At 43.4% G+C, this 12,226-nt stretch overlaps 1 long non-coding RNA gene across 1 annotated transcript; it reads right to left on the bottom strand.

Annotated features, from left to right (window-relative positions):
- Positions 1-9,819: 9,819 nt before the first annotated feature.
- LOC306916941 lies at positions 9,820-10,720 on the bottom strand. Its single transcript, XR_013789063.1, has 2 exons — positions 10,636-10,720; positions 9,820-10,532 (listed from the first exon to the last, which is right to left on the bottom strand). It is a non-coding gene; the product is annotated as an uncharacterized lncRNA (long non-coding RNA).
- Positions 10,721-12,226: the final 1,506 nt, after the last annotated feature.

Raw genomic sequence — 12,226 nt, 5'->3', positions numbered from 1 at the left:
GGAGAGTAGGCGAGGGGGAGGCCAGGCAGGGGGAGAGTAGGAGAGGAGGGAGGCAGGCAGGGGGAGAGTAGGTGAGGGGGGGCAGGCAGGGGGAGAGTAGGAGAGGGGGGAGGCCAGGCAGGGGGAGATTAGGCGAGGAGGCAGGACAGGCAGGGGGAGAGTAGGAGAGGAGGGAGGCCAGACAGGGGTCTTCCTGACTTTTTTTTAAATAATTATTAAATAAGTTAAAAATATATTTAAAAAAAATAATATTATAAATATTTTTTTTATTGTTTCTAAAATTATTATTTTTTAAAAATAGGAAGAGGCCCCCTGCCTAGCCTCTCGCCTCTCCTACTCTCCCCCTGCCTGGCCTCCCCCTCGCCTACTCTCCCCCCTCCCCCCTCTCCTACTCTCCCCTGCCCCCACTGCCTGGCCCCTCGCCTACTCTACCCCTGCCTGGCCTCCCCCCTCACCTACTCTCCCCCTGCCTGGCCTCTCCCCTCTCCTACTCTCCCCCTCCCCCTGCCTGGCCCCCCCTCGCCTACTCTCCCCCTGCCTGCCACCCCCTCGCCTACTCTCCCCCTGCCTGGCCTCCCCCCTCGCCTACTCTCCCCCTGCCTGGCCTCTCCCCCTGCCTGGCCCCTCACCTACTCTACCCCTGCCTGGCCTCTCCCCTCGCCTACTCTCCCCCTGCCTGGCCTCTCGCCTCTCCTACTCTCCCCCTGCCTGGCCTCCCTCCTCTCCTACTCTCCCCCTGCCTGACCCCCCTCACCTACTCTCCGCCTGCCACCCCCTCGCCTACTCTTCCCCTGCCTGGCCCCCCCCCTCGCCCATCCCACTAGGTATTCTATGGATATTATCTGATTTATCCACCGGGCCAATTAACGGCACACGGTCCTACCTACACTAGGTGATGGTGATTTGAACCAGCACCATCCCACTAGGTATTCTACGGATATTATCTGATTTAACCACCGGGCCAATTAACGGCACACGGTCCTACCTACTCTAGGTGATGGTGATTTGAACCAGCACCATCCCACTAGGTATTCTACGGATATTATCTGATTTAACCACCGGGCCAATTAACGGCACACGGTCCTACCTACTCTAGGTGATGGTGATTTTAACCAGCACCATCCTATGTCGGGTTTGAACCGGCAGACTTCTACTAGGTATTCTATGGATATTATCTGGTGATTTGAACTAGCACCATCCTAGTAGGAGTATGTCGGCCGGCATACTTCTACTAGGTATTCTATCATATCATCTGATTTATCCACAGGGCCACTCCTACTCTAGGTGTCAGTGATTTGGACCAACACCGCCTACTAGGAGTATGTCGGGTTTGAACCGGCACACTTCTACTAGGTATACTACGGATATCATCTGACTTATCCGCTGGGCCACTTACCGGCACACAATCATGGTGAATTTCTGGGCTGCTTTAAAGTTGTCCTTCAGGAAATCAGTGTGCAAAGCAAAGTGTCACAGTTATGCCTAATGTGGGATTTGAACCCTGGACCTGTGGCTCCCAAGGACAGCCTCTCATCACACTGAGCTAACTGATGGTTACTACAACACAGCTTTTCTGTGCTACTTGATGTAAGTGTGGAAAGCAAAGTGTCACAGTAAAGACTGGGGTGGGATTGCACCCTGGACCTTTATTTTTTTGTTTGAACTTGAGTGGGGTTTGAACCCACCATCTCCTGATCATGTGGCAGCGTCCTAACACACTGAGCCACTGGGTCCAGACAATTTACACTGCTTTTTTGTTGGTTTTCTTCTTCTGAAATCGGTCTTGAAAGTAAAGACTTGAGTGGGGTTTGAGCTCACCATCTCCCGATCATTTGGCAGCTTCCTAACACACTGCGCCACTGGTTCCAGACAATTCAACTGCTTTTTTGTTGGTTTTCTTCTTCTGAAATCGGTCTTGAAAGTAAAGACTTGAGTGGGGTTTGAACTCCCCATCTCCCGATCATGTGGGAGGGTTCTATCACACTGCGCCACTGGTTCCAGACAATTCCCACTGCTTTTTTGTTGGTTTTCTTCTTCTGAAATCGGTCTTGAAAGTAAAGACTTGAGTGGGGTTTGAACTCCCCATCTCCCGATCATGTGGGAGAGTTCTATCACACTGCGCCACTGGTTCCAGACAATTCCCACTGCTTTTTTGTTGGTTTTCTTTATCTGAAATCAGTCTTGAAAGTAAAGACTTGTGTGGGGTTTGAACTCACCATCTCCCGATCATGTGGCAGTGTCATAACACACTGCGCCACTGGTTCCAGACAATTCAACTGCTTTTTTGTTGGTTTTCTTCTTCTGACATCGGTCTTGAAAGTAAAGACTTGAGTGGGGTTTGAACTCATCATCTCCCGATCATGTGGGAGCGTTCTAACACACTGCGCCACTGGTTCCAGACAATTCACACTGCTTTTTTGTTGGTTTTCTTCTTCTGAAATCGGTCTTGAAAGTAAAGACGAGTGGTGTTTGAACTCACCATCTCCCGATCATGTGGCAGCGTTGCGCCACTGGTTCCAGACAATTCACACTGCTTTCTTGTTTGTTTTGTTCTGGTACTATATGGTAACCAATCTGGTACCAGACAACTAGGATTAGGGTTAGGGTTAGGGCTAGTGTCCGTTGGGGGGTAATTGGGTGATTTAACATGGAGTTGATGAGAAACCGTGAAACACCCAACCCACCCTCAACAAAATCAGGGATGCCTTCAACTTGATAAGAAAACGGATTAATGGGATTGATATGCCTTTGAATGTGTTGGTTGATAGGTCGTTGGTTTTCTTCTTCTGAAATCGGTCTTGAAAGTAAAGACTTGAGTGGGGTTTGAACTCACCATCTCCCGATCATGTGGGAGTGTCCTAACACACTGCGCCACTGGTTCCAGACAATTCAACTGCTTTTTTGTTGGTTTTCTTCTTCTGAAATCGGTCTTGAAAGTAAAGACTTGAGTGGGATTTGAACTCACCATCTCCCGATCATGTGGGAGCGTTCTAACACACTGCTCCACTGGTTCAAGATAATTCACACTGCTTTTGTGTTGCTTTTCTTCTTCTGAAATCGGTCTTGAAAGTAAAGACTTGAGTGGGGTTTGAACTCCCCATCTCCCAATCATGTGGGAGGGTTCTATCACACTGCGCCACTGGTTCCAGACAATTCACACTGCTTTTTTGTTGGTTTTCTTCATCTGAAATCGGTCTTGAAAGTAAAGACTTGAGTGGGGTTTGAACTCACCATCTCCCGATCATGTGGCAGTGTCATAACACACTGCGCCACTGGTTCCAGACAATTCAACTGCTTTTTTGTTGGTTTTCTTCTTCTGACATCGGTCTTGAAAGTAAAGACTTGAGTGGGGTTTGAACTCATCATCTCCCGATCATGTGGGAGCGTTCTAACACACTGCGCCACTGGTTCCAGACAATTCACACTGCTTTTTTGTTGGTTTTCTTCTTCTGAAATCGGTCTTGAAAGTAAAGACTTGAGTGGTGTTTGAACTCACCATCTCCCGATCATGTGGCAGCGTTCTAACACACTGCGCCACTGGTTCCAGACAATTCACACTGCTTTCTTGTTTGTTTTGTTCTGGTACTATATGGTAACCAATCTGGTACCAGACAACTAGGGTTAGGGTTAGGGTTAGGGCTAGTGTCCGTTGGGGGGTAATTGGGTGATTTAACATGGAGTTGATGAGAAACCATGAAACACCCAACCCACCCTCAACAAAATCCGGGATGCCTTCAACTTGATAAGAAAACGGATTAATGGGATTGATATGCCTTTGAATGTGTTGGTTGATAGGTCGTTGGTTTTCTTCTTCTGAAATCGGTCTTGAAAGTAAAGACTTGAGTGGGGTTTGAACTCACCATCTCCCAATCATGTGGCAGTGTCCTAACAGACTGTGCCACTGGTTCCAGACAATTCAACTGCTTTTTTGTTGGTTTTCTTCTTCTGAAATCGGTCTTGAAAGTAAAGACTTGAGTGGGATTTGAACTCACCATCTCCCGATCATGTGGGAGCGTTCTAATACACTGCTCCACTGGTTCAAGATAATTCACACTGCTTTTGTGTTGCTTTTCTTCTTCTGAAATCGGTCTTGAAAGTAAAGACTTGAGTGGGGTTTGAACTCAACATCTCCCGATCATGTGGGAGGGTTCTATCACACTGCGCCACTGGTTCCAGACAATTCACACTGCTTTTTTGTTGGTTTTCTTCATCTGAAATCGGTCTTGAAATTAAGACTTGAGTGGGGTTTGAACTCACCATCTCCCGATCATGTGGCAGTGTCATAACACACTGCGCCACTGGTTCCAGACAATTCAAGTGCTTTTTTGTTGGTTTTCTTCTTCTGACATCGGTCTTGAAAGTAAAGACTTGAGTGGGGTTTGAACTCATCATCTCCCGATCATGTGGGAGCGTTCTAACAGACTGCGCCACTGGTTCCAGACAATTCACACTGCTTTTTTGTTGGTTTTCTTCATCTGAAATCGGTCTTGAAAGTAAAGACTTGAGTGGGGTTTGAACTCACCATCTCCCGATCATGTGGGAGGGTTCTATCACACTGCGCCACTGGTTCCAGACAATTCAACTGCTTTTTTGTTGGTTTTCTTCTTCTGACATCGGTCTTGAAAGTAAAGACTTGAGTGGGGTTTGAACTCATCATCTCCCGATCATGTGGGAGCGTTCTAACACACTGCGCCACTGGTTCCAGACAATTCACACTGCTTTTTTGTTGGTTTTCTTCTTCTGAAATCGGTCTTGAAAGTAAAGACTTGAGTGGTGTTTGAACTCACCATCTCCCGATCATGTGGCAGCGTTCTAACACACTGCGCCACTGGTTCCAGACAATTCACACTGCTTTCTTGTTTGTTTTGTTCTGGTACTATATGGTAACCAATCTGGTACCAGACAACTAGGGTTAGGGTTAGGGTTAGGGTTAGGGTTAGGGTTAGGGTTAGGGCTAGTTTCCGTTGGGGGGTAATTGGGTGATTTAACATGGAGTTGATGAGAAACCATGAAACACCCAACCCACCCTCAACAAAATCCGGGATGCCTTCAACTTGATAAGAAAACGGAAAAATGGGATTGATATGCCTTTGAATGTGTTGGTTGATAGGTCGTTGGTTTTCTTCTTCTGAAATCGGTCTTGAAAGTAAAGACTTGAGTGGGGTTTGAACTCACCATCTCCCGATCATTTGGCAGCTTCCTAACACACTGCGCCACTGGTTCCAGACAATTCAAGTGCTTTTTTGTTGGTTTTCTTCTTCTGAAATCGGTCTTGAAAGTAAAGACTTGAGTGGGGTTTGAACTCCCCATCTCCCGATCATGTGGGAGGGTTCTATCACACTGCGCCACTGGTTCCAGACAATTCCCACTGCTTTTTTGTTGGTTTTCTTTATCTGAAATCAGTCTTGAAAGTAAAGACTTGAGTGGGGTTTGAACTCACAATCTCCCGATCATGTGGCAGTGTCATAACACACTGCGCCACTGGTTCCAGACAATTCAAGTGCTTTTTTGTTGGTTTTCTTCTTCTGACATCGGTCTTGAAAGTAAAGACTTGAGTGGGGTTTGAACTCATCATCTCCCGATCATGTGGGAGCGTTCTAACACACTGCGCCACTGGTTCCAGACAATTCACACTGCTTTTTTGTTGGTTTTCTTCTTCTGAAATCGGTCTTGAAAGTAAAGACTTGAGTGGTGTTTGAACTCACCATCTCCCGATCATGTGGCAGCGTTGCGCCACTGGTTCCAGACAATTCACACTGCTTTCTTGTTTGTTTTGTTCTGGTACTATATGGTAACCAATCTGGTACCAGACAACTAGTGTTAGGGTTAGGGTTAGGGTTAGGGCTAGTGTCCGTTGGGGGGTAATTGGGTGATTTAACATGGAGTTGATGAGAAACCGTGAAACACCCAACCCACCCTCAACAAAATCAGGGATGCCTTCAACTTGATAAGAAAACGGATTAATGGGATTGATATGCCTTTGAATGTGTTGGTTGATAGGTCGTTGGTTTTCTTCTTCTGAAATCGGTCTTGAAAGTAAAGACTTGAGTGGGATTTGAACTCACCATCTCCCGATCATGTGGGAGCGTTCTAACACACTGCTCCACTGGTTCAAGATAATTCACACTGCTTTTGTGTTGCTTTTCTTCTTCTGAAATCGGTCTTGAAAGTAAAGACTTGAGTGGGGTTTGAACTCCCCATCTCCCGATCATGTGGGAGGGTTCTATCACACTGCGCCACTGGTTCCAGACAATTCACACTGCTTTTTTGTTGGTTTTCTTCATCTGAAATCGGTCTTGAAAGTAAAGACTTGAGTGGGGTTTGAACTCACCATCTCCCGATCATGTGGCAGTGTCATAACACACTGCGCCACTGGTTCCAGACAATTCAACTGCTTTTTTGTTGGTTTTCTTCTTCTGACATCGGTCTTGAAAGTAAAGACTTGAGTGGGGTTTGAACTCATCATCTCCCGATCATGTGGGAGCGTTCTAACACACTGCGCCACTGGTTCCAGACAATTCCCATTGCTTTTTTGTTGGTTTTCTTCTTCTGAAATCGGTCTTGAAAGTAAAGACTTGAGTGGTGTTTGAACTCACCATCTCCCGATCATGTGGCAGCGTTCTAACACACTGCGCCACTGGTTCCAGACAATTCACACTGCTTTCTTGTTTGTTTTGTTCTGGTACTATATGGTAACCAATTGGTACCAGACAACTAGGGTTAGGGTTAGGGTTAGGGTTAGGGCTAGTGTCCGTTGGGGGGTAATTGGGTGATTTAACATGGAGTTGATGAGAAACCATGAAACACCCAACCCACCCTCAACAAAATCCGGGATGCCTTCAACTTGATAAGAAAACGGATTAATGGGATTGATATGCCTTTGAATGTGTTGGTTGATAGGTCGTTGGTTTTCTTCTTCTGAAATCGGTCTTGAAAGTAAAGACTTGAGTGGGGTTTGAACTCATCATCTCCCGATCATGTGGGAGTGTCCTAACACACTGCGCCACTGGTTCCAGACAATTCAACTGCTTTTTTGTTGGTTTTCTTCTTCTGAAATCGGTCTTGAAAGTAAAGACTTGGGTGGGATTTGAACTCACCATCTCCAGATCATGTGGGGCGTTCTAACACACTGCTCCACTGGTTCAAGATAATTCACACTGCTTTTGTGTTGCTTTTCTTCTTCTGAAATCGGTCTTGAAAATAAAGACTTGAGTGGGGTTTGAACTCACCATCTCCCGATCATGTGGCAGCGTTCTAACACACTGCTCCACTGGTTCCAGACAATTCACACTGCTTTTGTTTTGCTTTTCTTCTTCTGAAATCGGTCTTGAAAGTAAACACTTGAGCTGTATTTGAACTCACCATCTCCCGATCATGTGGCAGCGTTCTAACACACTGCGCCACTGGTTAAATTGGAAGAAAATTGCAAATTTCTGTTTGCTGGACTCAAACAGAATTATACTAAGGCACCACCATTTTTGTGATTTTTCGTTTAGTGTTTTCCCATTTTTCAATTCTGAAAAAAAAGGAAAAAAATAGCAATTTTCTTTTTGCTGGATTAAATTGAACAAACATACTTATACTAAGGTCCCTTGACCAGTTTTTGTGATTTTTCGTTTAGCATTTTCCCATTTTTCAATTCTGAACAAAAAAAGGAAAAACTAGCAAATTAAACGAACAAAAATCACAAATATGTTTTTTATATGTTGGATTCAGATTCAAATAAGGCAATTATACTAAGGTCCCCTGACCGTTCAAACCTAACATTTTCACTGTCCATCTAATTTCTGAAAGGTGGGTTAAGTAAGACATTCGCCGATCCATCAGACATGTCAATGTGGCTCAAAAGATAAACCTGGAACTTAGAAACCGGAGGTGCAGTGTTCAAACCTCACATTTTCACTGTCCATCTAATTTCTGAAAGGAAGGTTAAGTAAGACGTTCGCCGATACATTTGACATGTCAGTGTGGCTCAAAGGATAAACCTGGAACTTAGAAACCAAAGGTGCAGTGTTCAAACCTCACATATTCACTTTCCATCTAATTTCTGAAAGGATGGTTAAGTAAGACGTTCGCCGATAGATTTGACATGTCAGTGTGGCTCAAAAGATAAACCTGGAACTTAGAAACCGGAGGTGCAGTGTTCAAACCTCACATTTTCACTGTCCATCTAAATTCTCGAATGTGGGTTAAGTATTACATTCCCGATTATAGCTTACATGCCAGTGTGGCTCAATAGATAAAAACTAGGCTTCATAAACCTAACGTCATAGGTTCAAAACTAAAATGCCAACTAAAAACAAAAGCCCTCAAACCAAAAAAAAAAAAGGCCAACTAAAAACACTCAAACCTAAAAAAAAAAAACTCAAAATAATCTTCAGGTAGGGAGCTAAAAAAAAAACAAAAATAAATAGCATTAAATAAAAAATACTGCTTTGCATAATATGTAAATTAATTAAGCTCCTCCCCAAGGAGGCGGGCTCCCAAAAAAGGATCATCCCTCTAGGGGTGGGCTCCTAAAAAGATCCTCCCCCTGGAGGTGCTCCTCCCTCTTCTACCGGAGCTAAAAGAGAGCGTGAGGAGGGAGGCGGGCTTCCTCGGCACTCTTTGCCTTAAAAAGCCAGAAATTGAAGGTTTACCCTGAGCAAGATTCAAACCCACCACCTTCAGTTTGTGAAACCTCTGCTTTTCTCTTGCGCCACTCAGCTTTTCACACTAATAAGAATTTGGACGTTGTATTTAAGGTTGAAGGGAGAGGTGACAGGTCAAGGGATGAAAATCCACATCAGACACCTCTACCCCTGCCAGAATGACTGAATCTATACCCCCTGGTGATCAGGGTTCATGACGACTAAACTGAGATTTAGACTATTGTTTAAAACCATCTGTGGGAACATTTACCCACATTTACTCTTTCATTGAGCATACAAGATGTTTAGTTTGCCATAGTAATGTCATTCATTGCATACCAGTTATTGTCATCTCTCTTTTCTTAGTTTTAGATGACAAAAACTATAGGATTTTTAATCAACCAGAAATATAAATGTTCTTGTTTAATAAAAACTATAGCATTTTTAATCAACCAGAAATATAAATGAACTTGTTTGAAACATTACTTTTGCTGTATACTCATTTCAGACTTTACATTTAAACAAGGGATTTATATTTGTCATAGTATGACAAATATCAAATTAATAATCAATTATAGGCTGAGACCCATACTTGTGAACTGCATTCTGTTTTGTAGGCTACTGAGTGACACGGGATTAAAATTGAATCCAACCACTTACATATAATGTATTTATTTCAACAAACACCAATAAAAACATGTGCTGTGAACAATTTAGGCTAACAAGAATAACACATTGTGTCATTGTATGACTTTTTTTTTTTTAAATAGAGCACCGTACTAAATGTTTTAACTATAGTTTTTTACAACTTCATTATTATGACATAGTAATTTTTTCATATACTATTCCGATGTCAATGTATAGGAATTTAAAAAAAAGTGACACCTTTTTGCATGTGATGTTGGCAGGATTTCATTGAAAAGGTTCAATTGAATTAGAAAGATAAGCATACAGTAGCCTACATCATGAAATTATTAGTAGGCTAATGATAATAATTATGACTGTTTTATTTTAGAAGAAAAGGCAAACAAGTGTACTGTATTTATAACATACTTTTAATTTTAAGTTATGTTTCCCTTCCAGCAGGTTACTAAATCTATCATACATATCGATACTGATAACTAACGCCAGTTTACCCATTTACAGCAGAAATACAATTAAATTTACAGCATAAATAACCCAAATATAATCACTGAATCATTACTAAGGTTTTCAACAACATATGTAGGCCTACTTACTGATAATGTCTAAACAGGAGAAACAATTTAAACAAACATTTCTGTCCTGAAACAAACATTTCTGAGCCTGCATGTTCTCAATCAAACTAATTACATCCTGCTTTCTGGAGTTGTCATGTGACCAGGCCACAGCAACAGGGTTGGGGTTTTGGACTTTATTTGAACCTAAACCACAGAAATACAATTCACAGCATAAATAATCCAAATATAATCACTGAATCATTAGTGTTTAACAAAATATGTGCTTGCTTTGTCTAAACAGGAGAAACAAACATTTCTGAGCCTACACCTGATCTGCCATTTTCAGCGAATATATGAAAGGGACCAAGTACCAATATTATAATACAGTAAAATGCCGAATTGCCGATATAATGCAATATAGCACCTAAATGCCACTCATGACGTTTGGTATAGGTAGCCAATGCTACCCTCTGGCGCTTGAAACCATGCATTACATTTAGCAATTAATTCAAACATGCAATTTTAGAGTCTGCTACTACAACTCTACATTTCAGCAATTTAGAGTAAATAAAGACAGAATGTAACAAATGTATTTATTTAAACTAAGGGGGGTGCAGGCAGCTCAGAGTTATGCAGGGGGGGGATCGACGCCGAGTTGTCTTTATTTCTTTGAAGGTGCGGACGTGCCGATCTCATCATACACCTATAAAATGAACAAATAAGGCACATTAGTTTACGATTAAACAATACAGCATAATGGTAAGACTTGTGAAGAAGGAATGTAAATCTCTGATGTCTAAGCGTACCTCTGTCTGTTCTCATCATAGAGTAATAAAAGCCTTAAAAGGTTCTCATCCTCCTTCCACAGTGTGGTGTGGTGTTTAGTGTTCGGGCAAAAGTTCCCTTCGGGTATACGCACCCCTTTTATTAGTTCCGGTTGGAGTGGACTATAATGAATTTTATCATGTTTGTGTAAGCTAAATGGCATAATGCTAACTGTAAGTATGTGTTGAGGGTGCATCCATATGGTAGGTTTAGGTAATGGTATTGTGTGATTATAGGAGTGGGGGATATTTTGGAGTTACCTGGGGAGCAGTATGGGCTAACCAGGTAATATAAGGTAGGTTACTCACTCTATAAAAGGCAGTCAGTTGTGTCTAACCAGGAAGATGACAGGTTGCACTGAATACTGTCAAAGTGATTGAAAAAAATATATAGTTTTAACTATTTATTTTCCCAAGTTTATTTAATGGAACAGACAGACAGGCAGGCAGGCAGGCAGACAGACAGGCAGACAGACAGGCAGACAGACAGACAGACAGACAGACAGACAGACAGACAGACAGACAGACAGACAGACAGGCAGACAGACAGAGACAGGCAGGCAGGCAGACAGACAGACAGAGACAGGCAGACAGAGACAGGCAGGCAGAGACAGGCAGGCAGACAGAGACAGGCAGGCAGACAGAGACAGGCAGACAGAGACAGGCAGGCAGACAGAGACAGGCAGGCAGACAGAGACAGGCAGACAGAGACAGGCAGGCAGACGGAGACAGGCAGGCAGACAGAGACAGGCAGGCAGACAGGCAGGCAGACAGACAGACAGAGGCAGGCAGGCAGACAGAGACAGGCAGGCAGGCAGACAGAGACAGGCAGGCAGGCAGACAGAGACAGGCAGGCAGGCAGACAGAGGCAGACAGACAGACAGACAGACAGACAGACAGACAACAAAGTTGTAAATAAATAAAGCCTGATTGAAGGATGCCCCTGGACTGGTCTCAACTAATTTACACCACCTTGGTCGCTAAGCCCAAACGACACCAAAGGGTTAATTGGGTCGGGACAACAACGTTTTTAAGGTCAACCACACCAATGCAACTCATTGCAACTCATGAACTCAATGAGTTTTTCGCTTCCGATCCGATCTCGAATTTCTGTGTTAGCCGATACCGATACCAAATACCGATACCAGTGTCGTGATCTCATGTTGTGTTTATAGCTATCTAGCTATATATCTTGTGTTGTGTTTATAGCAGACTCCTCACTCAAATGTGCACTCCACATGTCCCAACATTTTATTTACCTGCCATAGTGTCAACCCCTTACCCCTGTACCGATATGACCCGATATGAAAAATAAGGGCCGATCCGATACTTTCCCCGATACCGATACAGTATCGGGACATCTCTATTAACAGTAACCCATTTCTATTTAATTTCTATGTTAAACCTACAGTAGCCCACGTGCTTCCACTGCCACAATGTCAGATAACGTAACGGCTTCAAAAGATATGTGCAATTTGTAGGCCTAAAGCACAATCAAAATTGTTATATAGGCCTAATTCGTTGCACGATGGTGGTGTCGTGCAATGAACATAGTAGTAGTAGATCTACACGC

The sequence above is a fragment of the Electrona antarctica genome (assembly GCF_951216825.1).
Source record: "Electrona antarctica genome assembly, chromosome: 24".
NCBI lineage: Eukaryota > Metazoa > Chordata > Actinopteri > Myctophiformes > Myctophidae > Electrona > Electrona antarctica.
Note: the sequence above shows the minus strand (reverse complement) of the source record. Positions and strands in the feature narration are given on the sequence as shown.